Here is a 27,493-nt window from a genome sequence, read left to right on the forward strand (position 1 = left end):
AGGTCCAGGGGAGAGCCACAGCGCCGGGGAATGCGCTTCTGTATTGCCTCCGCGGGCTGTAATTATCGGGAAACACTGCGCAGAGGTGGGCGGCAGCTGCGTAATCACTGTACGAGACCGCCGCGACGCTGCAGCCAATACGTTATTTTTGCGCGTGATCAAAGAGGCAGGAACGAGCGAGAGAGAGAGAGAATATGTCGCACACCTTTTGTGTGCTTGTCAGGGAGGTGGGTAGGGGACATGGGCAAAGGACTGATTGAGAAAGATTTCCATGGCTTGTAAATACTGTGTGTAGCGTTTCATTCTCACTTTCCTGTTTCATGCAATTTAAGGTTATAGGGAATTATTTTCAAACACTTATCTCTTGAATACTCCGTGTCTGCAGGAAAATCCATGAGATTTGTCTCTCTCCCTTGATACAAAAGCGTTGTTCTTTCACGCCAAATAAGCATAACGTACAAAATTGTCACCTCCATGCCTAAGTACTGCTACTAAAAGAGTTCGGGGGATAATGCAGGTAAACCTATATTGGCTAGGATACTCATTAACGACTGCATCTCGCAGAGTTACCAAACTGCGTGGATGCCAATTGAGAATTTATCACCCGTACTTCAAAATAGTTCCATGCTGTTTTGTGCGGGACTAGCGATCCAGGCGGGATCCGCACGGCTAGCATTACGTATCTAATACGGCCAGACGACTTGTGTCGTGTGACCTATTCTATTGGCGGGCCACTGTGAAGAGTTATAAGTAAATTTCGGGGAACAACGTGAACTTACTGAACACCAACAGTTTCATATAACTTACGTAGAGTAAGCCGTGCACGGCAAGGAAGTTATCTGGAGGCACGTATGTTAAATGTTCCATTCCGAATTGGTGTTTAGAGTTAAATCTCACGGCAATGATACGAGCACATAGTATTGTAAGCTCACAAACAATGTAAATACGGTGTGCTAATTATGGGAGTGTATCTGTGTGAGTGACTCAGAGTGTATCGGAAGCTAGCTGAGGTGGCACACGTGAAAGACAAAAAATAAATAACTCTCAAGTTCAAGCTCGTGTTATAGCACTTCCTTTGTGAAGCTGTGATGCATTGTTGAGACCCACTTCCGCAATTCTTCGTTGTAGACCCTTTATGTCCGTCACTAAAATAACCCTTTGCACATATAGGTTCGATTCGAAGAAAGTAGAAAGCTGAAAGTTGAATCGTCTGCTTTGCTGCTAAAAGAATGTACTGTAAGTAACTGAGCTAAGTTGCTGAAATTAAGGAAATGGTTTTTCGGAAAACGTTTTACGGGGAACATAAAAAAATTAGAAACCATATATTTTCGATCGCATGTTTTATCGCTGTGCAGTTGTTATCAAACGAATGCTCGGTAACTACTGGTTAAAAATATTTGATTCTTTAAACCTGTAAGCCCCACATCACAGACTGATGATAGGGTAGTTTTCCTATCGTTATTGACCATATTTATTACGAGACTTCAAAGCTGAGTATCTCAGTGTACATTGTTAGAAGAATTTACAGTGAATAAAGCGTGCGAATTTCAATTGCTAATCTGAGAGAGGCAGAAATTGGAGGTCTGAAATTGTCATCGAGAGGTTAAAAGGCATAGTGAAAAAAAGTGACCCATTGAGACTTCGATTCCTCATCCTTTAGATTTCCAGCCGGAGGCTCAACTACATTTTGTTTCTCAGCATACATAACTTTAGCAGACACCCGAAATGTTCTTTAAAAAAATTAGGCCTCGAGGAGAATCGAACTTGCAGACTTTTTATCTGCATTGCGTGACGCTTACCGCTTTTTCTTCTTTTACACTTGCTACTCAAAGAAGAATACAACAAAACTTGGAGTTAATTCTACTTGGCACCACCACTTTTCCACAAAAAAATGTATGTAAAGTGGCGATGACTTGAATACCACCATAAGGACCATCTAACTGAGCCGATACCTCGACGGTGAAGAACAAGGTTCAACATATTGGCAATTAAGTCTCGTACCGTGGCATGTACAATATATTCTCATACACAATGTCCATGTATCGGTGTAAGGCGAGTGGGACTGTACTGCCTGCTCCATCTACAATATGATGAACATAGAGGCCAAACATCCATGCGGAGTTGTATTTGACTCTGTCCTCGGAAAGCATGAGGAATCTGGACGCAACAGGGTATTAGCCGGAACAGCAGTCTCAGGAGGTCGAGTTAGAAACGCTAAATGTTTTTTAAACCGGTGCCAGCTCTGAAGCAGGTGAAGCAAACGTTGATCATATTCCAGGAGAGCGCCTTCTATCTTCTCTGTAACCAATTTCCAATTAGGTTTAGCCACTTGGAGAGGAGGACGATCAATTGTATCTCGTAAAGATTTATGTGTATCGACCAGTCTCACCCAGAACGACAACGTTCTCAACTCTGTAATTTATGATTTATCATTTGCCTTTTTTGATGCAGATACCAAATACGAGGTATTCAGAACACGAGATTAAAGGTATCCAACGTAGCTTAGAGCAACAGCATCTCAGCAGGAGGACATATCGTCCGTATATGTGTGCACCGAGATCGCCTCGCCCATGTGTGTTCAGTCTTGTAATTCTAGCAGCATTTGTCCTTTGAATGATCACATTTATTTACCGTGATCATGATAGCACCAAACAAAATACAATAATATCTCTGAACACAAGAGTATGTTAAATGAAAATAAGTGTCTTTAAATTTTAACCACAGATTTACATGACTGAACTTCCAATTCTTGCTAATCCAACGTAGTTAGTGTCAGCAAAAAATAAAAAAATACGTCATAACAATACCCCTCTTAAGCAATATATAAGTAAAAGATAACTCTCGAACAATCTTCTTAAAGAGTTACAATTATTAAGTAAAGAGCAGGTAATTTAGAAAAAACACCCAAGCATGGCAGATCTGACAAATTTTCTTACATCCATAGAACGGATACTGTGACAAATTCAGATCCACCAAAGAACAGCTAGCTATAATTAAAAATAGAAATCACAGGAGATGACGATCAGAACGATAATTACATTAAATTTCCCTCAGCACACCAAGAATAAACGCAAATGTTTGAACGGGCAGAGGAACTACCTGAAAATTTAATTACATCATGGCTCACACATGAGCTTTCAGGCGCAATATTACTGCAAGTATATGAGAGATTTAAGAAAGGAAAGACTAAACTTAACTTGCAGAAGACAGGCCTCCAAAGTGACCATTTCCACTGTAGCCACAGCCGAAATGTCGGGCTCGTGCTTCACAAGACTAAAGACGCTGCTAACAAACACTATATGGAGGAGATATAGCCCAGAGAAATACAAATTACATGAGCGACAATCGGCATCTTCTTAGGAGATCACGGCTATAAGCACAAAAATTGCATCATAAAATAAGGTAGCAAATATTACTCACAAAGGGCTGCCTAAAGGAAACAGATCTTAAATCACTGGTAAGAGTACAAAAACATAATCACTAAACAAACTGCCGATTGGCTTCTGTCTCAGGTTCAAATGATTTTACTGACGTTTCGCCAGCATTGTCAGAGCTTCACCCTCCACTGCCGGTGGTGAACTGGAGCCGGGCTCGCGGCCGCAGACTATATGTACCTGGCGCGCCAACGTCCGAGGGCTTCTCCGCGGTCATTTCCGGTGCGGTTCTCCTCTTGCTACCTGCGACGGTCGTTCGCTGCAGTACGGGAAGCCAGGATCCGTTTACCGTAAGGCTTTCCTCTTACTTGTTGAAACTGTTCGCGTGTTTTTGTGTTTCTACAGCTTCTCTAAAGATGCGGGTGTGATAGTGCTTCTCTACAGCCAGAACTTCAGTCTCAGCGAATTTTATTACGTGGTCGGTCTCACCCAGTGCGTGCTCTGCCACGGTCGATTTCTCCACCTGCCCAACCTGCAATGTCGCTTATGTTCTTTTATCATCCAGACGTTCAGACACAAGTTTTTCAGCATGTGCATGGTATACGGTGTATTCCTGACATGGCAAGTGGGTCTCTTTTCTCCTTTGCTGATCTAAGACACTCTTTGATCTTCCTTGTCAGTAGCTGTTTTCTCACCACCGCCCTCATCAGGAGTGCTAAACGCAGAATTACAAGACAGATCAACCGACAAAGTTACTTTAGGCAGGAGTGGGTGACGAGTGGACGTATCAGACTCCTCACCATACTGGATACGACGTTTCTCATGTTGCACTGCTGACACTGCCAGCATGGCAACAACAATTTCAGGATCGTGCTGCGAGGGTAATGGCGTGAGCTGGTTCTTTCAGGTTATGCAGGTCACATCTCCTTAAATTCCCATCTTTTCGCAGTTTCTTCAGTTTTAACCGACAGCTCATAAATAACAGGCTGTGGTCAGAGTCCACTATATCAGACTTTAACCTATCCATTTCCCTTTTTCAATTTTCTAACCTACCTGCCAAGCTCCTATCCGTAAAACACCAGTTTTGTTTCTCCTGAAAAAGACGTCTTCCTGAGTAGGCCCCGGCCAGAGATCCGAATGGGAGACTATTTTACGTGTGGAATATTTTACCCAAGAGGACGCCATCATCACTTAACCATACAGTAAAGCTGCATGCCCTCGGGAAAACTCAAAGCCGTAGTTTCCCCTTGCTTTTAGCTATTCGCAGTATCATCACAGCAAGGCCGTTTTGGTTAATGTTACGACACGAGATCAGTCAATCATCCAGACTGTTGCCCCTGCAACTACTGAAAAGGCTGCTGCCTCTCTTCAGGAGCCACACGTTTGTCTGGCGTCTCAACAGATATCCCTCCGTTGCGGTTGCACCTGCGGTACGGCTATTGTAACTCTGAGGCACCAAACACTCACCACCAACGGCAAGGTCCATGGTTCATGGGGGTCAGACCCAATTCAATTCCAAAATTTGGAAAGGTGGCATGGAGCAGAATGGTGTAGCCATCCGTCCAGTAACTCTGTTGAACGGTATATGAGGGAAATAGGAAAGTTATGTAGGATCTATTGCCACCATAACCATCGAGCATGGGGCAAATTCGTATCTGATTTTGAGAGTGTAATGTATACCTTCCCTCATGAATCTACTCCGTTCACACCTGTGGAAATCCTGCTCAATAATAAGGGCAAATGTATAATTGAGGAAAAACCGTGTACAGATCTATGACTAGCCCATAAGAAAGAATTGGTAACAGAAAAAACAAAGCAGAAAGCAGAACAAAGATCTAAAAGGCACAACAGGAACCTGAAGTTTGCCTGGTTCAAGATCGGAGACTATGTCCTGAAGACTCGTGAAAAATCAATTGAACTGGCATACTGTGCCTTTTGTCACACTTGGAAACCGTGGTTGACATTATGAAGCGGACTACGTCGCTACCTACGGACACACAAAACTAACGCTACGGACCTGACGACTATGTGACACACACGAAGACACAAACAACTCTGAGGAAAAGCTGCCCAGGAGCGCGCAAGACTGCGGTGAGGCGGAAAACTAACAACATTCCTGCTCGGCGTGTGAAGCCCCACTTCCACCAGACCACTGCACCACTTGTTAGTTTGGTTCCGCTTGCTGTGTTCTCGAGCCTCTGCTGCTCTCTCGAGTTGTGCAAGTGTTGTACTAGGTGACAGTGGCATAGTATTCAAAACTTAACTTTAATTTGTTATTCTTCAGGCAATTTGTGCCAAATACGTATACAGTACACAGGTGATTTTTTTTTCCACTATGTACAAACTCTAGGGATTGATCGATGTGAGGATGCGGAACAAAAAAAGGTATAATGAACTTATTTCTGGAAATACATTGTTTCTTCATGCTACAGACCATTTATTCAGTCATACATTGTTACAGAGACTGCGGACTAATATGCGCTGTACAATGCAGCTACAGCCACAGTTACAGTACACATAGTTTCCTCCTAGAGGATGGTACTGTTCCTCATACGTCAAGCCCTAACGCCCTCTCCTACCATAGTAATTGGTAATGTTATGTCTGATTCACTTCTCTTGCCGACTCACCTTGTAGTGGATGTGATTCAACGTTGTGCACACCGGTTCCATATTCGAATTGAGAACTTGCCGACATAGTGTTTACTTACGGAAAGGCAAATGGCAGCGGGCGGCTGTCAGCAAGGTTTTATCAGGAGACCTATCCCCACCAACTATCACCACAGCATTGAATGTTTGCAACAGTGTTTCGACGTTTCTCTGAGACAGGTTCGTTTCAGGAAGCAAGAGATCACAAACGATGTAGCGGAAAAGTTCGGACACGAGGCTTCGAGGAAAATGTGATTAACACTGTGTAAGGCGACCGCCGTGTCAGTACCAGGCAGTTGGCCCGCCAGTACAGTGTAATCCAGACGATCGTGCGGAAGATTCTCCGTGACAGTGGTTACTAACCTCATCATTTGCATCGTGTGAAGGATTTATTAGCGAAAGGTTTTCTACATGGAGGGCAGTTTCGTCAGTGCTTTCTTCACCAGACATGCACGATTCTGGGATTTGTGGCCACATTTATGTGGAATGGCATCTTTTACTTTCAGAGCAGTCATCTGTAGGATAATACGCAGAACCCCCATGGTATGGTGGCAGCGAGTCATAAGCATCGGTGCAGCAAGAATGTTTGGGCTGGTATTATTGGCGATCGTATTTTGGGATCAGTCATCCTCCCACGTCGCCTAACAGGCCGGTACTATCGGCGTTTCTTGCGGCTGACTTTGCCTCCCCTGATGGAAGAAGGGCCATTGATGATTCGAAGGGTCATGTGGCTGCTACACGATGGTGCTGCAGCCCATTTCGACGTTAACTTCCGGACGCATCTTAGTCGTGTCTTCACTGGTCGATGCATCGAATGAGGGGGCCCAGCTTCGTGACCTGCTCGTTCACCGGATCTCAACCCATGCGATTTCTGGTTGTAGGGCTATGTCAACAGTATCGTGTATGCAGAGCCCGTTCCAGATGTGGGGACACTGGAGCAGCGTATTCATACTGCCTTTGACACAGGTCGGATGAAGCATAGCCGACGTGAACGTGTGAGAGAGAACATGCTACGGCTCGTACACGCATGGGTTGAGGCACATGGAAACCATTCGAACACGTACTGTAACTGTGGCTGCATGGTACAATCCATATTAGCCCATAGTCCCTGTAACAATGTATGACTGAATAATCTCTAGCACGGAAACCATGCATTTCCGGATAAAACTTCATTAGACCTCCTTTGTGCCGTATCCTCTCATCGAACAATATCTAGAGTTTGTACACGGTGTAACAAAATCACCCTGTATACAAAAACCTACCTCGTTAATCAGTGTATCTATTAATGAAAACTGGATCAAAATCTCTACAGCAGTTCCTGACATTAGCCTGCACATAAAGATGACAACGAGCAAGCGATTTCAGTTTTTAGGTACTGAGAAGAGATGAAAATCAGATGATTCACCGGACCAGTCGGAGAATGTTCGGCTGCGATAGTGCTCGTCAAGCCAGGAATGTAAGAAGTGACTCACGGAACATATTCAGTGACTCCTGTAGGAGTAGCCTTAAGCTGTCGGCACACGGACCGTGCATCCGAACGTTGAGCGTTGAGCGTGCCGAATTTCTGACGTCATAGCGTGGAATAGCACGTTCGGGAGTCTTCCCTAACGTGCAGAGCAGTATCTGGCAAGTCGGATATTCTGAGCGTGCGTCTGAGCGTTGACCAATGAAATGGCACAACGCCACCAACGTCACACGCACGCCATCTCTCTTCAGTACAGATGTTTGACGCGCCATATTGGCATTCATTTCAAGCCTATATGTATATATTCCGTTTCTGGGCACCAGCAAATTGAGAATCACTGGAAAACCCGTTGTTAACTGTGTGATTCGTTCCAATAAAATAATGAGAAACATCATATTCGTGGCAAAATAATTATTGTAACTTGCGTATTATGAGAGTAGGATATTTGAAGGCAGCAACACGCTAAAGATCCACCCAAAACGCATTTTTCTTGATACAATTTGTTATAATTAAATTTCGATTAGTAACATATCTACGATTAGTGTTTTCAGCAACGTGTAACATACTGTACTTAGATGCCGGCTGTGTGTTGTTGGTGTAGCGTAATGAGTAAAACCACTGTTTTGTAGTGGCTGCTTTCTCGGGACGGTAGTTCGCATATTGACACTTTAAAATTTTTCTTCCTAACATTCGCGTTTTTATTAGATTCTGATACTTTATTATTGGTTTAATATAAGTATATACTATAATATTTGATGTTATGTAAATATAAGTTCACCTTTTTTTGCTTGCGCTACTAGTATAAAATTATTTTGCTCCCTTTTCTTTTACGCTTGGTAATTCACATGTTGCAAAGATTCTGCTACTGGGTAGGAACAGCGATCAAGTAAGACTGACCTTGGAGTTTTACTTAAAATTGGGAATTATGAAATAATAAACATTACTTATTATTCTTATGCGGAGGAGTATTCCAAATTTGTACCGCACTGTTTGTAATGGAACTTTTATAAACTTGTGTCCATATTAATTGGACATGATACTTTCCTTTTCGAGGACGATGGAGGAAATGTGCATTTTAATAGAGCTAACGTGGTAATTTTACGCGCGCCCGTTGAGTAAACAGTGTGATTTACGAACTAGAAACATCCCTCAACTGCCGCTGGAGTGCGTTGCGATCGCGTATACCACATTGGGGCCCACGTACCGTATGCACAAGTCGCATCGTTCCTGAGCGTTCAGCAGCACGTTGAACTTGGCACGCTCAACGTTAACGTTCGACAGCACGGTCCGTGTGCCGACGGCTTTAAGGAGACACTTAGTTCTACTGCGTTGTGACGCAAACGCCTGTTAAGAAGCATTACGGGTTACTGAAAACCCGTATAGACAATGAACAAAATTTATGTGAGGCTCAACTGACCAATTCTATAACCAAGTTTAATGAGGTCACAGGCGTTCTGTGAAAACAAAATGACAAGTACGGCCGGCCGGAGTGGCCGAGCGGTTCTAGGTGCTACAGTCTGGAACCGCGCGACCGCTACGGTCGCAGGTTCGAATCCTGCCTCGGGCATGGATATGTTTGATGTCCTTAGGTTAGTTAGGTTCAAATAGGGTTCTAAGTCTAGGAGACTGATGACCTCTGAAGTTAGGTCCCATAGTGCTCAGAGCCATTTGAACCGTTTTTGACAAATATGATCAAAATAGAAGTTATTTTTCACTTAGGCTGCTGCCGTGACACGGCTTCTGTTCTCCTCACTAACACCGAGAATGTAACGACTACACTGTGCTACAATTCAGCTTTGAGATTCTCACATGATCACTCGTCTCGTGCCTGTCACTTACGTAAACACATTCTGTAATAATTGCAAATCGCAAATTCCTTCTATTACAGCTCCTTCCACTGTCCTTCGAACATGTATGAATGTATTGATTGCTCCAGGGAGGGAGGGATACAGCATTTCACCAGAACTTTCGGATTGTTCTGTTTTGCATCAGTGAAACCGATCGGAATTGCCGGAATATAACGTAACAGTTACACGTGACAATACACTGATTAATCACCCATACACACATGTGAATCGGCAGCTAATTAAAGCTGCCGTTCTGAATTTACAACCGTGTATTATTCACCACTTGCCAGGAAACACAGCTCGAAGGGTTAAATTATGCACGTGGAGCATCAAATGCGACACATTACACATTCCACTGAGTTATTTCAGCGGGGTCTGCGCCGCTTCTGGCAATGCCCAATAGCGGCGTCAGAGAATTACTTTCATTTATCAACGGCAGGAATGTCCAGGTAATATGTCGTTGAAATATGTCGCTGCGACATTTTCCATTTCGAGAAAATTGAACAGTAGCAACATAGATGGTAAGGTTAACACGGTGCAATCTGGAAAATTTTGGAACTAAAGGTGTCAGTTGTATAAAGACAATTATTACTTACCTTCGTGAAGTAACGTGGATAAAGACTTGCCCCACTGATGGGTCAAAAAGAGTACTCATTATTTTAGCCACATGCGTCAGGTATTAAAAAGGATGAAACCTTTGGAAATAGTCTGGGAGGCATAATACATAAAATTTGCAAGCTCTTATTTTGATTAGTTGCACAGATCCCTCGAGATTCTTACTTAACTAGTGTTTCCCATTTACTGTACGCAGAACAAAACAGTAGTGGTCACAATTCCGCTTTTAAATTCGAAATGAGTATGCCAACAGAAAAAAATATATAAGGTTTGTTAGCGTGACAGAAACAGACTTTTAGCAACCAATGTTACCCAGACATAAGGCTCAGTCGTAGAGAGAAAGTGTGAAAGGTTGCGTCACAAAGTCAAGAACGTCCTTGGACCTATGTTAAAAATAAGTATGCACTGTTAAAGGCAGTGTCGTATTGAAAGTATGTTCCTAGAATGGAAATCAGAGAAGGAATGTTACTATAACACGAAAGAGCGCCATTGGAAATACATGTGAAACCAAATTCTCCTGGGAAATAAAAGCTGAATACGCCAAGACGAGCTTATGGTACAATCAAAGGAACAATTTATCGATTCGCCGAAAAGTTGTAAGAAATTTGAGTTGGAGTAAATTCAGGCAGTAGATCAAAGTTATCTCTTCAGTCATTATTTCTTGTACTAACATCGAAACAGAGGATGTCCGAGATACTAAGCTCATTAAGATCACACTAAATTTCCTTCTTTCGATAGCGACATGGAAAACGAAACTGAGAATAATGCTAGATGATGTTCAGTTTGTCTTTATAAAAGGTACAGGCTCCAGAAACGCAGTTCTCAAGTTGCACTTGACAGTGGAAACAGCATCATATAAAAATAGACACGTGCATAGAGTTTGTCTACCTGTGAAAAGCGTAGGAGAACGTTAAATAGTGCAAGATATTTGAAGTTCTGAGAGACGTAGGAGGAAGCTGTAGAGAAGGATAATATATAGTATGTACAAGAACCAAGGGGAAACAACGAGAACGGCGGCCGGAGTAGCCGAGCGTTTCTACAGTCTGCAACCGCGTGACAGGTACGGTCGCAGGTTCGAATGCTGCCTCGGGCATGGATGTGTGTGATGTCCTTAGGTTATTTAGGTTTAAGTAGTTCTAACTTCTAGAGGACAGTGTCTTGAAAGGAGGATATAAGATGACCATCAACAAAAGCAAAACGAGGATAATGGAATGTAGTCGAATTAGGTCGGGTGATGCTGAGGGAATTAGATTAGGAAATGAGACACTTAAAGTGGTAAAGGAGTTTTGCTATTTGGGGAACAAAATAACTGATGATGGTCGAATTAGAGAGGATATAAAATGTAGACTGGCAATGGCAAGGAAAGCGTTTCTGAAGAAGAGAAATTTGTTAACATCGAGTATAGATTTAAGTGTCAGGAAGTCGTTTCTGAAAGTATTTGTATGGAGTGTAGCCATGTATGGAAGTGAAACATGGACGATAAATAGTTTGGACAAGAAGAAAATAGAAGCTTTCGAAATGTGGTGCTACAGAAGAATGCTGAAGATTAGATGGGTAGATCACATAAAAAATGAGGAGGTATTGAATAGAATTGGGGAGAAGATGAGTTTGTGGCACAACTTGACAAGAAGAAGGGACCGGTTGGTAGGACATGTTCTGAGGCATCAAGGGATCACAAATGTAGCATTGGAGGGCTGTGTGGAGGGTAAAAATGGTAGAGGGAGACCAAGAGATGAATACACTAGGCAGATTCAGAAGGATGTAGGCTGCAGTAAGTACTGGGAGATGAAGAAGCTTGCACAGGATAGAATAGCATGGAGAGCTGCATCAAACCACTCAGGACTGAAGACAACAACAACAACAACAACAACAAGTTCTAGAGGACTGATGGCCTCAGATTTTAAGTCCCATTCTTCTCAGAGCCATTTGAACCGTTTTTGAACAACGAGAACGGAAGCTCGGACTATAAAGAATGTTGTACTGGGATGGAGTATTTAGTACCAACTATTCAATCCATAAGAGCGATGACGGAAGTGAAAGAAAGGTTCAAGAGTGGGATTAAAATTCTGGGTGGAGAGATATTAACGTTAAGATCCGCTGCTGTCATGATTATCCTGAGTGAGTGAAGAAGGACTACACGAGACGGTAAATAGAATGACAGTCTGATAATAACACAATATGAACAGCAGTGTGAAGAAATACGAAAGTAATGAGTAGTAGCAGAAATGAGTTTAATGATAATTTAACTTAAAAATTTGGACGACAAAGTAGAGGAAGTGGAGAAAATCTGCTACCTAGACAGCAAAATAACACATGGCGGGCGAAGCAAGGAGGACATAAAAAGCCAATTAAGACAACAAAAGAGGCCGTTCCTGGACAAGAGAAGTCTACTAGTATGAAACAATTGTCTTAATCTTTGGAACTAATTCCAAATAATGTGCGTTCGGAGCACATAATTGTTTGGTAGTGGAACCATGTACTGTTGGAAAACAGGAGCAGAAGAGATTCGAAGCAGTTCAAATTTGGTGTTTAAAACGAATGTTGAAAATTAAGTGGACTAATAAAGAATAAGGTGGTTCTCGGCATAATCGGCGAGGAAAGGAAAATGCGAGAAACACTAACAGGCAGATGAGGCAGTATGACAGAACATCTGTTAAGACATCAGGGAACAGTTTCTATAGTAGCAAGGGGACCTGTAGAGCGTAAGAACTGTAGAGGGAGATAGAGACTGGAATACATTGAGCAAATAACTTAGAACGTTGTGGTGCTTGTGCACTCTTGTAATGATTTGTGGTTTGTGGCTGTATGAGGAGAGGGTGGTATAATAGGTGGGTGGTCGGTTTCCCCTCACTACAACACAAATGCACACATGGTTAAAATACACTTTACTACAGGGACCAATTGACTAACTTGAGTGATGTGGAATATTAAGTTCTGTGGTTAACAGCAATCAAATAACGTGTACCAATTTTTGAATATTGTCCGTGTACATATCACGACTACACACAATGACTAACGTTACCTCACAGGTGTGAGGCGACGATTATCACTGTGGGAGACTAAAGCACAGTGCGACGCATTGAGATGCAATGAGAATTGAGTCCCGATGCGACGTACTGAGGTGCTGAGATTGACAATTTGAGACAGCTCGGTCATCGGCGGCGGCCTATATGCACGCTGTCCAGGGAGAGTTATTGACGAATAGCCTGGTAGCCTGGGGCCGTGTCTTGCTCTTCTCTTGTCATAGGGACGCCTAGTTCAGCGCCTGTTATACAATGTTTCCTAGTGCCGACCGGTGTGGTGGCGAAGGCGTCCGTCAGCACAGACGTAAACTGCAAGTGATACTCCGAGATCATGATTATGGTAGGTGAAAGGGGAAAAGAAGGTAAGGTTGATAACTGCAGCGACAGCGGAAACATCCGGACATAAAATTAAAATCAAACAAATCTGACAAATAATGTACGACGGGACAAGTGCTAGGAAAGAGCTATTTCTGTCTTGCGTCTTTTGTAAGGCGCTGTACTGTCTGTTATCAGCAGCAACAGACGAAAGCGACTCTCGCATTTCTCGAAACATGGCACAGCGATCGGTTTGCGGATAAGCTCTTGCCGTTTTTTTTTTATTTCTTCACCAACTTTTGAACTAACACATCCTTACCCTGATGCTTAGAAGATCTTGGAGATGCTTGTAAAATGAGGGAATCACCCATAATACAGCAATAAATGAAGGTAGCTGCTACGGTATATCCTGTATGTCTCCAGGCGCGACAACTTTTTCCCTTCAGCCGTTCATAATGCAGCGATGGGACTGAATAGAGAGTGACATATTTTCCCCCGAGTCCGAAGCAATGTTATTTCTCACTGTACTAGGAAACATACACTACTGGCCATTAAAATTGCTACACCAAGGAGAAATGCAGACAAATATATTATACTAGAACTGACATGTGATAACATTTTCACGCAATTTCGGTGCATAGATCCTGAGAAATCAGTACCGAGAACATCCACCTCTGGCCGTAATAACGGCCTTGATGTGCCTGGGCATTGAGTCAGAGCTTCGATGACGTGTACAGGTACAGCTGCCTATGCAGCTTCAACACGATACCACAGTTCATTAAGGGAAGTCGCTGCCGTATTGTGACGAGCCAGTTGCTTGGCCACCATTAACCAGACGTTTTTAGTTGGTGAGAGATCTGGAGAATGTGCTGGGCAGGGCAGCAGTCGAACATTTTCTGTACCCAGAAAGGCCCGTACAGGACCTGCAACATGCGGTCGTGCATTATCCTGCTGAAATGTAGGGTTTCGCAGGGATCGAATGAAGGGTAGAGCCACGGGTCGTAACACAACTGAAATGTAACGTCCATTGTTCAATGTGCCGTCAATGCGAACAAGAGGTGACCGAGACGTGTAACCAATGGTACCCCATACTATCACGCCGGGTGATACGCCAGTATGGCGATGACGAATACACGCTTCCAATGTGCGTTCACCGCGATGTCGCCAAACACGGATGCAGCCATCATGAAGCTGTAAACAGAACCTAGATTCATCCGAAAAAATGACGTTTTGCCATTCGTGCACCCAGGTGCGTCGTTGAGTAAACCATCGCTGGCGCTCCTGTCTGTGATTCAGCGTCAAGGGTAACCGCAGCCATGGTCTCCGAGCTGATAGTCCATGCTGCTGCAAACGTCGTCGAACTGTTCGTGCAGATGGTTGTTGTCTTGCAAACGTCCCCATCTGTTGAGTCAGGGATCGAGACGAGATTGCACGATCCGTTACAGCCATGATGCCTGACATCTCGACTGTTAGTGATACGTGGCCTTTGGGATCCAGCACGGCGTTGCGTATTACCCTCCTGATTCCATCGATTCCATATTCTGCCAACAGTCATTGGATCTCGACCAACGCGAGCAGCAATGTCCCGATACGATAAACCGCAATCGCGATAGGCTACAATCCGACCTTTATCAAAGTCGGAAACGTGATGGTACGCAGTTCTCCTCCTTACACGAGGCATCACAACAACGTTTCACCAGGCAACGCCGGTCAAATGGTGCATATGGCTCTGAGCAGTATGGGACTTAACATCTGAGGTCATCAGTACCCTAGAACCTAGAACTACTTAAACCTAACTAATCTAAGGACATCACACATATCCATGCACGAGGCAGGATTCGAACCTGCGGCCGTAGCGGTCGCGCGATTCCAGACTGAAGTGCCTAAAACCGTTCGGCCACTCCGGCCGGCAGCGCCGGTCAACTGCTGTTTGTGTATGAGAAATCGGCTGGAAACTTTCCTCATGTCAGCACGTTGTAGGTGTCGCCACCGACGCCAACCTTGTGTGAATGCTCTGCAAAGCTAATCATTTGCATATCACAGCATCTTCTTCCGGTCGGTTAAATTTCGCGTCAGTAGTACGTCATCTTCGTGGTGTAGCAATTTTAATGACCAGTAGAGTATCTGCTTTCTTTACTTGCGTATTGCTACTGCTGATGAAGCAGGTGATAATACAGTGTCTAAACAAAAACGATTCACGACAAAATTAATTATACTGTTTGTCAAATGGAAAATATTACTGGAGAATGATTGTAATAAAATGTGAGTATCCATTAGCCACAACGTTCATCCATGTAGTAAAAGTACGTTTCTGTGAGTCAATATTTCCCTGTGTGCAGACGACGACGTGATCATGTTGTGCTTCTGTGGATACCTATCGTGAATACGGGGAAGCTGGCAGTCAGAAATTGACCAAAGAAAAATCGCCAAACAGCCGTACGCTTTCAGAAGTTATTTTATTCTCTCAGTTGCTGTCAAGTCTTCCGAGCACACACTCCACAAAAAATTCATGCAATCCCGATATTGATATTTCCAGTTATACATACATCGTTGTACCTGATCGTCTATACATGAAGAGGAAATGGGGGTAAAGAGGCCATTAACGACATGTCCAAACTGGTTATTTGAATAAAATAACGTCTGAAAACATACGGCTGTACGGTAGTTGCTTTGGTGATGATCGTATTGTGGTCGATTCCTTTTCCGACGAATATGAACTGCAACCTGAGCTCTACAGTTCAGATAAATTAAGTTTCCAAAGTCTGTCTCGGATGAGCAATTCCTGTAAGGGGCCTAAAATAAAAATACCTCAAAAAAATTAATTCTCCAGTACGGAAATTATGACTGGAGACGTGGAATATGCATCTGACGAGCATTAATAATGTTCCTCTGCTCAGAGGTTAACTAAGCTCTACAGAATGCTAAACGGCAAAACTAAGAGTTAGAAAATGGTTCCGGCTTCACACAGCCATTAATAATGAAAGGAAGCTGCACACTGCATTCAATTACTGGAAAAAATTTGAGTGTTTTCAATTAAGTTCGCTTCGTACAGGATACGAATGATTACTCAATTAAGAACAAATGATATATTCTAGAACGAAAATTACGTTCACTGCGCCTCGCCGTAATTAAATTTTCTGACTTTCTATTAAGCCATAAATGTATTGACCACATCAGCTGCCCGCATCTCGTGGTCGTGCGGTAGCGTTCTCGCTTCCCACGCCCGGGTTCCCGGGTTCGATTCCCGGCGGGGTCAGGGATTTTCTCTGCCTCGTGATGGCTGGGTGTTGTGTGCTGTCCTTAGGTTAGTTAGGTTTAAGTAGTTCTAAGTGACTTGTGACCACAGCAGTTGAGTCCCATAGTGCTCAGAGCCATTTGAACCATTTTTGAACCACATCAGCTCGACCTGGTGGAAAGATAACCTTGCCAATCCAAAATGGACACACAGCAGAGACAGACAGTATTATTTCTTACCTTTTATAATTTCTGCACTGGAACTGCATGTTGTGGACTCCACACAGATTGAAGCATTGTTATGCGTCTCCACTGCAGTTTTCGAGGTACGGCATTCCCCGAGCTCAAAGATAGGCGGTGGTTCGGGAATTCTTAGATTACTACAATAACTCGTGACGTTACTGCCAAAAATATGCAACATTACTGTCGCAAACTGCTAAGCGATATTATTTCGTTTTCTGTCGTTATTTCGCATTTGTTTTAGTGAGAACATTGGAGCAGTGGTCGAAAAGGTAGCCATGTGGTCACCAAACAGGGTGGTGTGATGTCGGAAATAACTCAGACTTTTTTTTTTTTTTGGGGGGGGGGGGGGGGGAGCAAGGCAGTCTGTGAATAATAATAAATGAGGCGGGTCTTCTACGGGGATACGGATATTAGGTAGTGACTCTCCCTGCGGCCATTGAATGTTGTCCCACAGCCCCCTCCGCCCAAAACAGCTCAGCGAGTTACCATCCGTCCTGCGTGGGAGGATCAGCTGGGTTCGCTCTAAAGATTTGGTTCACCTAATAGAACCGTGTCGCTCTGGAAAGTGTTCTTGCCGTGTAGGGTTGACCGTGTTGAACACAGTGCTTCGCCCCATTACCAAAAAATGTGCGTCGTTTACGCAAAAGGAGCGAATTTACATGTTCTTTTGCATGCTTTTCCATGAATTTCATAACAGGTCAGAAATATTTGGATTAAGTGAAACAAGAATAACTGGATCTGGAGAAAGAAGAATAAAGGAAGGACATATCCTCCTCTACTCTGGAAGAAAGGATGAAACCCATAGTGAAGGAGTGGTATTAATACTACACCGGAAAGCAAAGCATTCGTTGATAGAGTGGCACCCAATTGCATAGAGGATCACAGTCGCTCGCTTTGCAACGAGGGTAAGGCCAGTGACCATTGTACACTGTTACACACCAACAGAAGTGTTTGAGGATGACGAGAAAGACAATTTTTACAGCAACTTCAAGAAGCACTGCGAAAGTGTCGAAAATGAGATATACTCCCTCTGACGGGTGAATTTAATGCAAAAACTATGAATGACAACCATGGAATAGAGCAGATTATCGGGCAATATGACACAGGAGAACGTCTCATAGACTTGGGCGGCTTGTTTAACCTGATCACTGGAGGTTCCATTTACCTCCATAAACAATGTCACAAAGTGTCGTGGTTTTCATCAGACGGCAGAACAGAGAACCAGATAGACCACTTTGCAATTAGCAGAAACCGGCACAAATCACTCCTAGATGTGAAGAATAAAAGAGGAGCAGATGTCGATAGCGACCACCACCTTATGCTGGCAACAGTCCATCTAAAAGTAGCTGCACACAAGAGACGTTGCGGGCAGAAGAGGATTAAGTTTAATTTTGAAAGTCTGACAATACAAAACTCCGAGAGGAGTTCTCGATCCAACTGAGAAATCGTTTTGAAGTCTTTAACAGAGAAATCGAAGAGAATAACATCGAGTGTCAATGGCATGTAGCGAAAACGACCTATTCACAGACTGCTCAAGGAATTCTTCGAACAATGGACCACTGCAGACAAGACTGGATCTCTGACCAAACATGGGATGCAATAAGTAGAGGCAGACGGTAAAACTCCGGCTAAATTGCGCACAGACGAGGGATGTTAGACGAAATAGAACAGGAACTCTGGATATTAGATAGGATGGTGAAGAGGAGTTTCAGAAAAGATAAGAGAACCTTTACCAAGAATTTCGCAGCTAAGGCGGAGGCAGGAGGTAACGGAGGCGATAACAAGACACAATATAACATCACAAGGAAACTGTCAAATAAGAAATTTGGGGGTTATATGCCAATCAAGGAGAAGCAAGGAAAACTACTCACAAATCGAGAAGACCAAGTACAGAGGTGGAAACAACGTTTTGAGAACGTTCTGCACCGTGAAACTGCAGATGACAGTGTAACTCAACTGAATATGAATGGGGAAGGACTCGTGCAACATACACTCCTGGAAATGGAAAAAAGAACACATTGACACCGGTGTGTCTGACCCACCATACTTGCTCCGGACACTGCGAGAGGGCTGTACAAGCAATGATCACACGCACGGCACAGCGGACACACCAGGAACCGCGGTATTGGCCGTCGAATGGCGCTAGCTGCGCAGCATTTGTGCACCGCCGCAGTCAGTGTCAGCCAGTTTGCCGTGGCATACGGAGCTCCATCGCAGTCTTTAACACTGGTAGCATGCCGCGACAGCGTGGACGTGAACGGTATGTGCAGTTGACGGACTTTGAGCGAGGGCGTATAGTGGGCATGCGGGAGGCCGGGTGGACGTACCGCCGAATTGCTCAACACGTGGGGCGTGAGGTCTCCATAGTACATCGATGTTGTCGCCAGTGGTCGGCGGAAGGTGCACGTGCCCGTCGACCTGTGACCGGACCGCAGCGACGCACGGATGCACGCCAAGACCGTAGGATCCTACGCAGTGCCGTAGGGGACCGCACCGCCACTTCCCAGCAAATTAGGGACACTGTTGCTCCTGGGGTATCGGCGAGGACCATTCGCAACCGTCTCCATGAAGCTGGGCTACGGTCCCGCACACCGTTAGGCCGTCTTCCGCTCACGCCCCAACATCGTGCAGCCCGCCTCCAGTGGTGTCACGACAGGCGTGAATGGAGGGACGAATGGAGACGTGTCGTCTTCAGCGATGAGAGTCGCTTCTGCCTTGGTGCCAATGATGGTCGTATGCGTGTTTGGCGCCGTGCAGGTGAGCGCCGCAATCCGGACTGCATACGACCGAGGCACACAGGGCCAACACCCGGCATCATGGTGTGGGGAGCGATCTCCTACACTGGCCGTACACCACTGGTGATCGTCGAGGGGACACTGAATAGTGCACGGTACATCCAAACCGTCATCGAACCCATCGTTCTACCATTCCTAGACCGGCAAGGGAACTTGCTGTTCCAACAGGACAATGCACGTCCGCATGTATCCCGTGCCACCCAACGTGCTCTAGAAGGTGTAAGTCAACTATCCTGGCCAGCAAGATCTCCGGATCTGTCCCCCATTGAGCATGTTTGGGACTGGATGAAGCGTCGTCTCACGCGGTCTGCACGTCCAGCACGAACGCTGGTCCAACTGAGGTGCCAGGTGGAAATGGCATGGCAAGCCGTTCCACAGGACTACATCCAGCATCTCTACGATCGTCTCCATGGGAGAATAGCAGCCTGCATTGCTGCGAAAGGTGGATATACACTGTACTAGTGCCGACATTGTGCATGCTCTGTTGCCTGTGTCTATGAGCCTGTGGTTCTGTCAGTGTGATCATGTGATGTATCTGACCCCAGGAATGTGTCAATAAAGTTTCCCCTTCCTGGGACAATGAATTCACGGTGTTCTTATTTGAATTTCCAGGAGTGTATATTAATTAACGTAGAACCGCCATCCAAAGAAGAAATCGCTAAGGCATTCCAACAAATAAAAACTGGAAAAGCTTCAGGCCTGGACAACATCAGTCCAGATTTACTTAAAGTAGATCTCTCTATAACAGCAGATATTTTACATCCGCTCCTGACACCATATTGATGAATGACAAGGTACCAAGTCATTGGAACAAAGGCTTGCTCATCAAGACATCAGGTTACTTTCCATTCGGAAAGTGGGTGCACTCGGCGACTGTTATGTGGATTATAACTTATAGAGCGCAGCAGTCAGTCGAACTTTTTTTAGATTTTATTACGCAAATCCAGATTTCGGCTAGTGGCTAGCCGTTCTCAATGCACTATTTTCTATTCTCGATGCATATAAGTCCCTGTTGTTCGGACGTCAGTCACATTTCTTTGAATAATAATCAAAGAAGTATTCAAAGAAATTTGACTAACGCCCCAACAATAGGGACTTACATGCATCGAGAATAGAAAATAGTGCTTTGAGAATGGCTAGCCACTAGCCGAAATCTGGATTTGCGTAAGAAAATCTAAAAAAAGGACGACTGATTGTTGCTCCTCAAGCTCCACCAGAAAGGAGACCTATAGGTTTGTAATAATTGGAGAGCCATCAGCCTGCTGTCCCAAGCAAGAACCTGTCGCGAATAATCCTAAACAGGATAAGAACATATATAGCCAAGAAAATAAGAACAGAACAATCAGAATTCAGGGAGGGTCGCTCTTGCATTGACCAGATAAACGCGTTGAGAATAATAGCTGCACATTCATATGAATACAAGCCACCGCTTTACATGCTGTTTGTAGACTTTGAAACGGCTGTTGACAGTATAGTTAGAAAAAAATATGGAGCTCACTTCAAACTTGGAATTCCCAAGAAAATAATTGCTGGTATCAAGTGCAAGTATGAAAACTAAAAGTGCCAGTTTCAACATCAAGGGCTCCATTCAGATCCAATACCAGTGAAAACAGGAGTTTAGCAAAGCTGCATGCTCTCACCGATACCGTTAAACATCATACTGAATCTTGTAATGACGCAAGCAATGGATAACGTGTGAGAAATAAAATGGACTAATGGAACACATCTAGAAGACCTAGATTTTGGAGATGACCTTCGCCTTCTATCCCACAGTCTCAACAACATGACAGAGAAAGTAGATCTGAAATCTGCGGCGAAGAAAATCGATTTGAAAATTAATGCGCGAAAGCAAAAGACATAGGGGCAAATGATAACAACACCGCAGAGCTTAAGCTTGGGAACCAGTTAATTAAAAGGATGCTTAAGTATTGCTATCTTGGAAGCATGATTACACCATATGGTGGCGCAACAGAGGACACTAACAGTCGCATCGACAAAGCCAAAGTCGCTTTTACAACTCTCCGCTCTATCTGGAGGTGGAAGGAAATGACATTGAGGACCAAACTGCGGATATTTGAAAGTAATGCAAAATCTGTGCTTCTACGAGGCTCACTCCAAAAGAAATGCACACTATTTTTTAAAAATCCATCTTTTATTCTACATGTTTGAATGTTTACAGTGTGTAGATACATCCTTTAGGAACAATATTTTCATTTCTCCACATAATTTCCATCCCTCTCAACTGCTTTACGCCATCTTGGAACCAGCGCCTGTATACCCGCATCTTTTCCTTTAATCCAAACAAATACAGATTCATTTACAGATATTTTCCTTCTGTTACCAGTATACAATGTTAGTGCAGAAGTTGACATATATGCTGATTTTCCAAAGTCTTTATTAGCCAATTCAGCCATATGATAGGTACGGTAGGCAATAATGTCTCTGTCTACAAAACTTTCAAGGCCAGGAACATTAGGTACTCCTGTACCACCTCGTACAATAGCTACAGTAAGCCAAACTTTCAAGGCCAGGAACATTAGGTACTCCTGTACCACCTCGTACAATAGCTACAGTAAGCCAACCATTACCATTGCGCTATCGACGTCGTGTTAAACAAACAGTATATAAAACAATTGAAAACATAGAACTGACTACATCCGCCGCTGACAAGAAGAGGAATACCGTGAAGAACATTGCTGCTAATGCCCTCGTCGACGGTCCCTGTGTATTTGTTGGATGTAGAATTAATTTTAGCATAGACCTTAATGATACATTCAGTCATGGAAATGGTTGGCTTACTGTAGCTATTGTACGAGGTGGTACAGGAGTACCTAATGTTCCTGGCCTTGAAAGTTTTGTAGACAGAGACATTATTGCCTACCGTACCGATCATATGGCTGAATTGGCTAATGAAGACTTTGGAAAATCAGCATATATGTCAACTTCTGCACTAACATTGTATACTCGTAACAGAAGGAAAATATCTGTAAATGAATCTGTATTTGTTTGGATTAAAGGTAAAGATGTATGTGAATATGTAAAATTTGTTGGTGACTGTACTTTTTATTTTCACAAATAAAGTGATCTGTAGCGTAGCTGAGAACCGGACAAGGGTACATCTAGGAACTGTAGGCATAGAGTATGTAACAGCATGTCACGTCAGCACAATGAGCATTTGACCTTTGATCCCGCGCCGATAAGGCCGTCTGACGTCATCTTGGCAGCGCGCCAGCCACGGACTTAGCGCACAACGACCTGTTGGGAGCCTCTGGTTGGCAGCGTGCACAAGGGAGTCATCATCTTCAAACCTTGTTCCACGAAGAGAGTTTTTCAGTTTCCCAAAGAGATGATAGTCACATGGAGCCAGGTCAGGACTGTAAGGCAGGTGTTTCAGTGTTGTTCATCCGAGTTTTGTGATGGCTTCCATGGTTTTTTGACTGACATGTGGCCGTGCTTTTGCCGATATGGCCAAACACGACTCAGTCGAGCTTGAAGTTTCTTCAGTGTCGTCACATATGCATCAGAATTTATGGCGGTTCCACTTGGCATTATGTCCACAACCAAGAGTCCTTCGGAATCGAAAAAACCGTAGCCATAACTTTTCCAGCAGAAGGTGTGGTTTTGAATTTTTTTTTCTTGGGTGAATTTGCATGATGTCGCTCCACTGATTGCCTCTTCGTCTCTGGTGAAAAATGATGGAGCTATGTTTCATCACCTGTCACAATTTTTCAAAGAAATTCATCTCCACCATTCGCATACTGTTCCAAAAGTTCGCTGCATACCGTTTCTCTTGTTTCTTTGTGAACCACTGTCAATATCCTGGGAACCCACCTGGCAAAAACCTTTTTTAACGCCAACACTTTCAGTATTCTGCAAACACTTCCTTCCCCTACCCCAACGTAGCGTGAGAATTCGTTCACTGTGATGCGTCTGTCAGCAGTCACCAATTTGTTAACTGTCTGCACATCGTCTGGAGTGTGTGCAGTACGAGGCCTGCCGCTGCGAGAACAATCCTCAATATTGCTGTGCCCGCTTTCATCACGTAACCTGCTTGCCCACCGACTAACTGTACTGCGATCGACAGCAGCATCTCCATACACCTCTTTCAACCTCTTGTGGATGTTTTCACAGCACAGGAATTCTATGACAGCACGTTGTTTCTGACGAACGTCAAGTGTAGCACCCATCTTGAAGACATGCTGTGACGGCGCCACTCACGGGAACAGGTTGAACTAAGTTTGAAAACAAGCGGGGAGGATGTATCTACACGCTGTAAAACTTTCACATATGCAGAAATAAAACTGTATTTTTGCAAAAATAGTGTGCATTTCTTTTGGAGTGACCCTCGTATATGGATGTGAAACATGGGAAGTGACAAGGCAGCTGATCCATAAGCTCCAGATTCAACAACAGATGTCCGAGGAACATACTGGGGATATGGTGGCCAAATGTCGTCTCTAATGAAACTCTCTGGCAAAGAACCGGCCAGAAGCCAATTGAGCTGCAAATAGGACTCAGGAAGCGGTTAGACATACACTTAGGAGACCAAATGAACACATTGCGAAGGAAGCACTTTATTGGGTCCCGCAGGGACGACCGAGAAAAGGGAGTCCCAGAATGACATGGAGACGATCAGTTGAAGCCAAAGGTCAACAGCAAGGAATAGGATGGGAAGAAGTGAAAATACTAGCAAAAGACAGAACAAGATGGTGATCCTTTCTTACATTCCTATGCTCCACATAAGGAGTTAAAGGAATTAATATCAATAAATAATATACCCAAATGGTTCACTTCACCATCTCCGGGTTGCCTCGCTCACAGTGACCAACGACAAATGTAATTTACTTATTATTTTGTGAAAACAAATGTGAGATACCTTAATTACACATGTTGACCACCTTACATGATTTATTCACATTTTATTTTCTAATTAGTACCACCCAGGTCTATTCACTGAATTACTAAGGTGTCGTTATGTTTCGTGTTAAAACCACAATGTTGCCTACGGTCACACAAGGAAGTGTATTCAGCTGCTAAGTTCGGTTTGTGAGAAGCAGTATTTTTCCGACTTGGCCCTGCAGACTAGCAGAGAGTGGAACGGCGGACGGCCGCAAGCAGCCAGCCTTGGGCACGGACATAAAGCTGTCGCGTTAAGCGTGCAGGACTGAAGGGGCCTCACCGCCGAGTTCTCCCCAAGTCGGGGCTTGCACGTACCGCAGAGGGAGGTGATGCGATAGTGAGTTTAGAAAGCACTGAGGCGAGATGCCCTGGAGAATTTCTTCATTTCCGTAAAAAACCTGAGGTTGGCAACTCTCTGCGGGAAATGCAAGAGACAGAGTCTTAACGGGGGGAGAGGAACGCAGTTAGAAAGTCTGTGTCACTGCTGCCTGTGTCTCCGTCAACAAAACAAACAAAAATCTCCACTCCTGCTGATCCTCTGCAAATATCCGGAAATTTCACTGGTGCGGTACTCATAAACTTGGGTAAAGTCAGCCAGAGATTGTATGGAACTCGGAATCATCAATCATCATTGGTGGATGACTTGGAGAGTTTCGAAAACTAGAGAGAGAGGGTTTTAGAAAAGAGTGCTGTGCCTTGTGCCTGCTCAAGCGATGGTCTTGCAGCGCTCCTCACAAGGGAAACGGGTTAGAACACTGCTGCAGAAACAACGAAACAAACATGCCAAATTTAAACAGATGCAGAATCCCCAATATTGGCGATCCATTACAGAAGCTCGAAACTTAGCGTGGAGTTCAAATCGAGACGCCTATAACAGTCTCCACAACGAAACTTTGTCTCGAAACCGGGCAGAAAATCCAAAGAGATTCTGGTTGTATGTGAAATATTTTAGCGGCAAGGAACAATCAATGCCTTCTCTGCGCGATGACGATGGAGATACTATCGAAGACAGTGCTGCCAATGCAAATTTACTAAACACAGCCTTCCGAAATGCCTTCACAAAAGAAGCCGAAGTAAATATTCCAGAATTCGAATCGAGAACAGCTGCCAACATGAGTAACGTGATGCAACTCAAATCACTTAATAAAAGCAAGTCTTCTGGTCCAGACTATAAACCAATTAGGTTCCTTTCGGATTATGCTGATGCATTACCTCCATACTTAACAATCATATACAACCGTTCGCTCGACGAAAGATCTGTTGTGGATTGGCAGGAGCCAACCCACGGGGTTTAGAGGAAGCCGAAAGGCACGTGTTTTAGCTCACGCAAGCTGGCGTGAGGTCTGGAACAGGACGAGGTAGTTAGACTAGAAAAAAAGGATGTAACTGGTGGAATACTTAACTTTAATCCATTAATGTTGAACCTAGCTTTTGTCTGTATATTCTTTACAATATCAATAGCAACTGATAATGGCGCCTTGCTAGGTCGTAGCAAATGACGTAGCTGAAGGCTATGCTATCGTCTCGGCAAATGAGAACGTATTTTGTCAGCGAACCATCGCTAGCAAAGTCGGTTGTACAACTGGGACGAGTGCTAGGAAATGTCTCTAGACCTGCCGTGTGGCGGATCTCGGTCTGCAATCACTGACAGTGGCGACACGCGGGGCGGCGTATACTAACGTACCGCGGCCGATTTAAAGGCTACCACCTAGCAAGTGTGCTGTCTGGCGGTGACACCACAAGATCCGTACCCAAAGACTGGAAAGTTGCACAGGTCACACCAATATGCAAGAAAGGAAGCAAGAGTAACCCACTAAATTACAGGTCCATATCGTTAACGTCGATATGCAGCAAGATTTTAGAACGCATATTGTGTTCGAACGCGATGAATTACAGCGAAGGAAACGGTCTATTGACACACAGTCAACATGGGTTTAGAAAACATCGTTCCTGTAAAACACAACTAGATCTTTATTCACATTAGGTGCTGAGTGCTATTGACAAGGGATTTCAGATCCATTACGTATTCCTCGATTTCCGGGAGGCTTTTGACACTGTACCACACAAGCGGCTCGCAGTAAAATTGCGTGATTATGGAATGTCGTCTCAGTTATGTGACTGGATTTGCGATTTCCTGTCAGAGACGTCACAGATCGTATTAACTGACGGAAAGTCATGGAGTAAAACAGAAGTTATTTCAGGCGTTCCCCAAGGTAGTGTTATAGGCCCTTTGCTGTTCCTTATCTATATAAACGATTTGGGAGACAATCTGATCAGCCGTCGTCGGTTGTTTGCAGATGACGCTGTCGTTTATCAACTAATAAAGTCATCAGAAGATCAAAACAAACTGCAAACAGATTTATAAAAAATATCTGAATGGTGCGAGAAGTGACAGTTGACCCTAAATAACGAAAAGTGCGAGGTCATCCACATGAGTACTAAAAGGAATGCGTTAAAACTTTGGTTACAAGATAAATCAGTCGCATCTAAAGGCCGTAAATTCATGTAAATACATAGAATTACAGTTACGAACAACTTAAATTGGAAAGAACCTATAGAAAGTGTTGCCGGGAGGCAGAACACTTGTTACAGATCTACTGAAAAGAGTGCGAAAAGGAACTCGTTATTCTTCGGATACACGATAAATCAGTTTAACATAAAGGCCGTAAACTCAACTAAATTCCTAGGTATTACAATTACGAACAACTTAAATTGGAAAGAACACATAGAAAATGTTGTGGGGAAAGCTAACCAAAGGCTGCGTTTTATTGGCAGGACACTTAGATAATATAACAGACCTACTAAGGAGACTGCCTGCACTACGCTTGTCCGTCCTCTTTTAGAAAACTGCTGCGCGGTGTGGGATCCTTACCAGGTAGGAGTACATCGAAAAATTCCAAGAAAGGCAGCACGTTTTGTACTATCACGAAATATGGGAGAGAGTATCACAGAAATGATACAGGACTTGGGCTGGAAATAATTAAAAGAAAGGCGTTTCTCGTTACGACGTAATCTTCTCACGAAATTCCAATCACCA

This window comes from Schistocerca serialis, chromosome 5 (assembly GCF_023864345.2).
Source record: "Schistocerca serialis cubense isolate TAMUIC-IGC-003099 chromosome 5, iqSchSeri2.2, whole genome shotgun sequence".
Taxonomy (NCBI): domain Eukaryota; kingdom Metazoa; phylum Arthropoda; class Insecta; order Orthoptera; family Acrididae; genus Schistocerca; species Schistocerca serialis.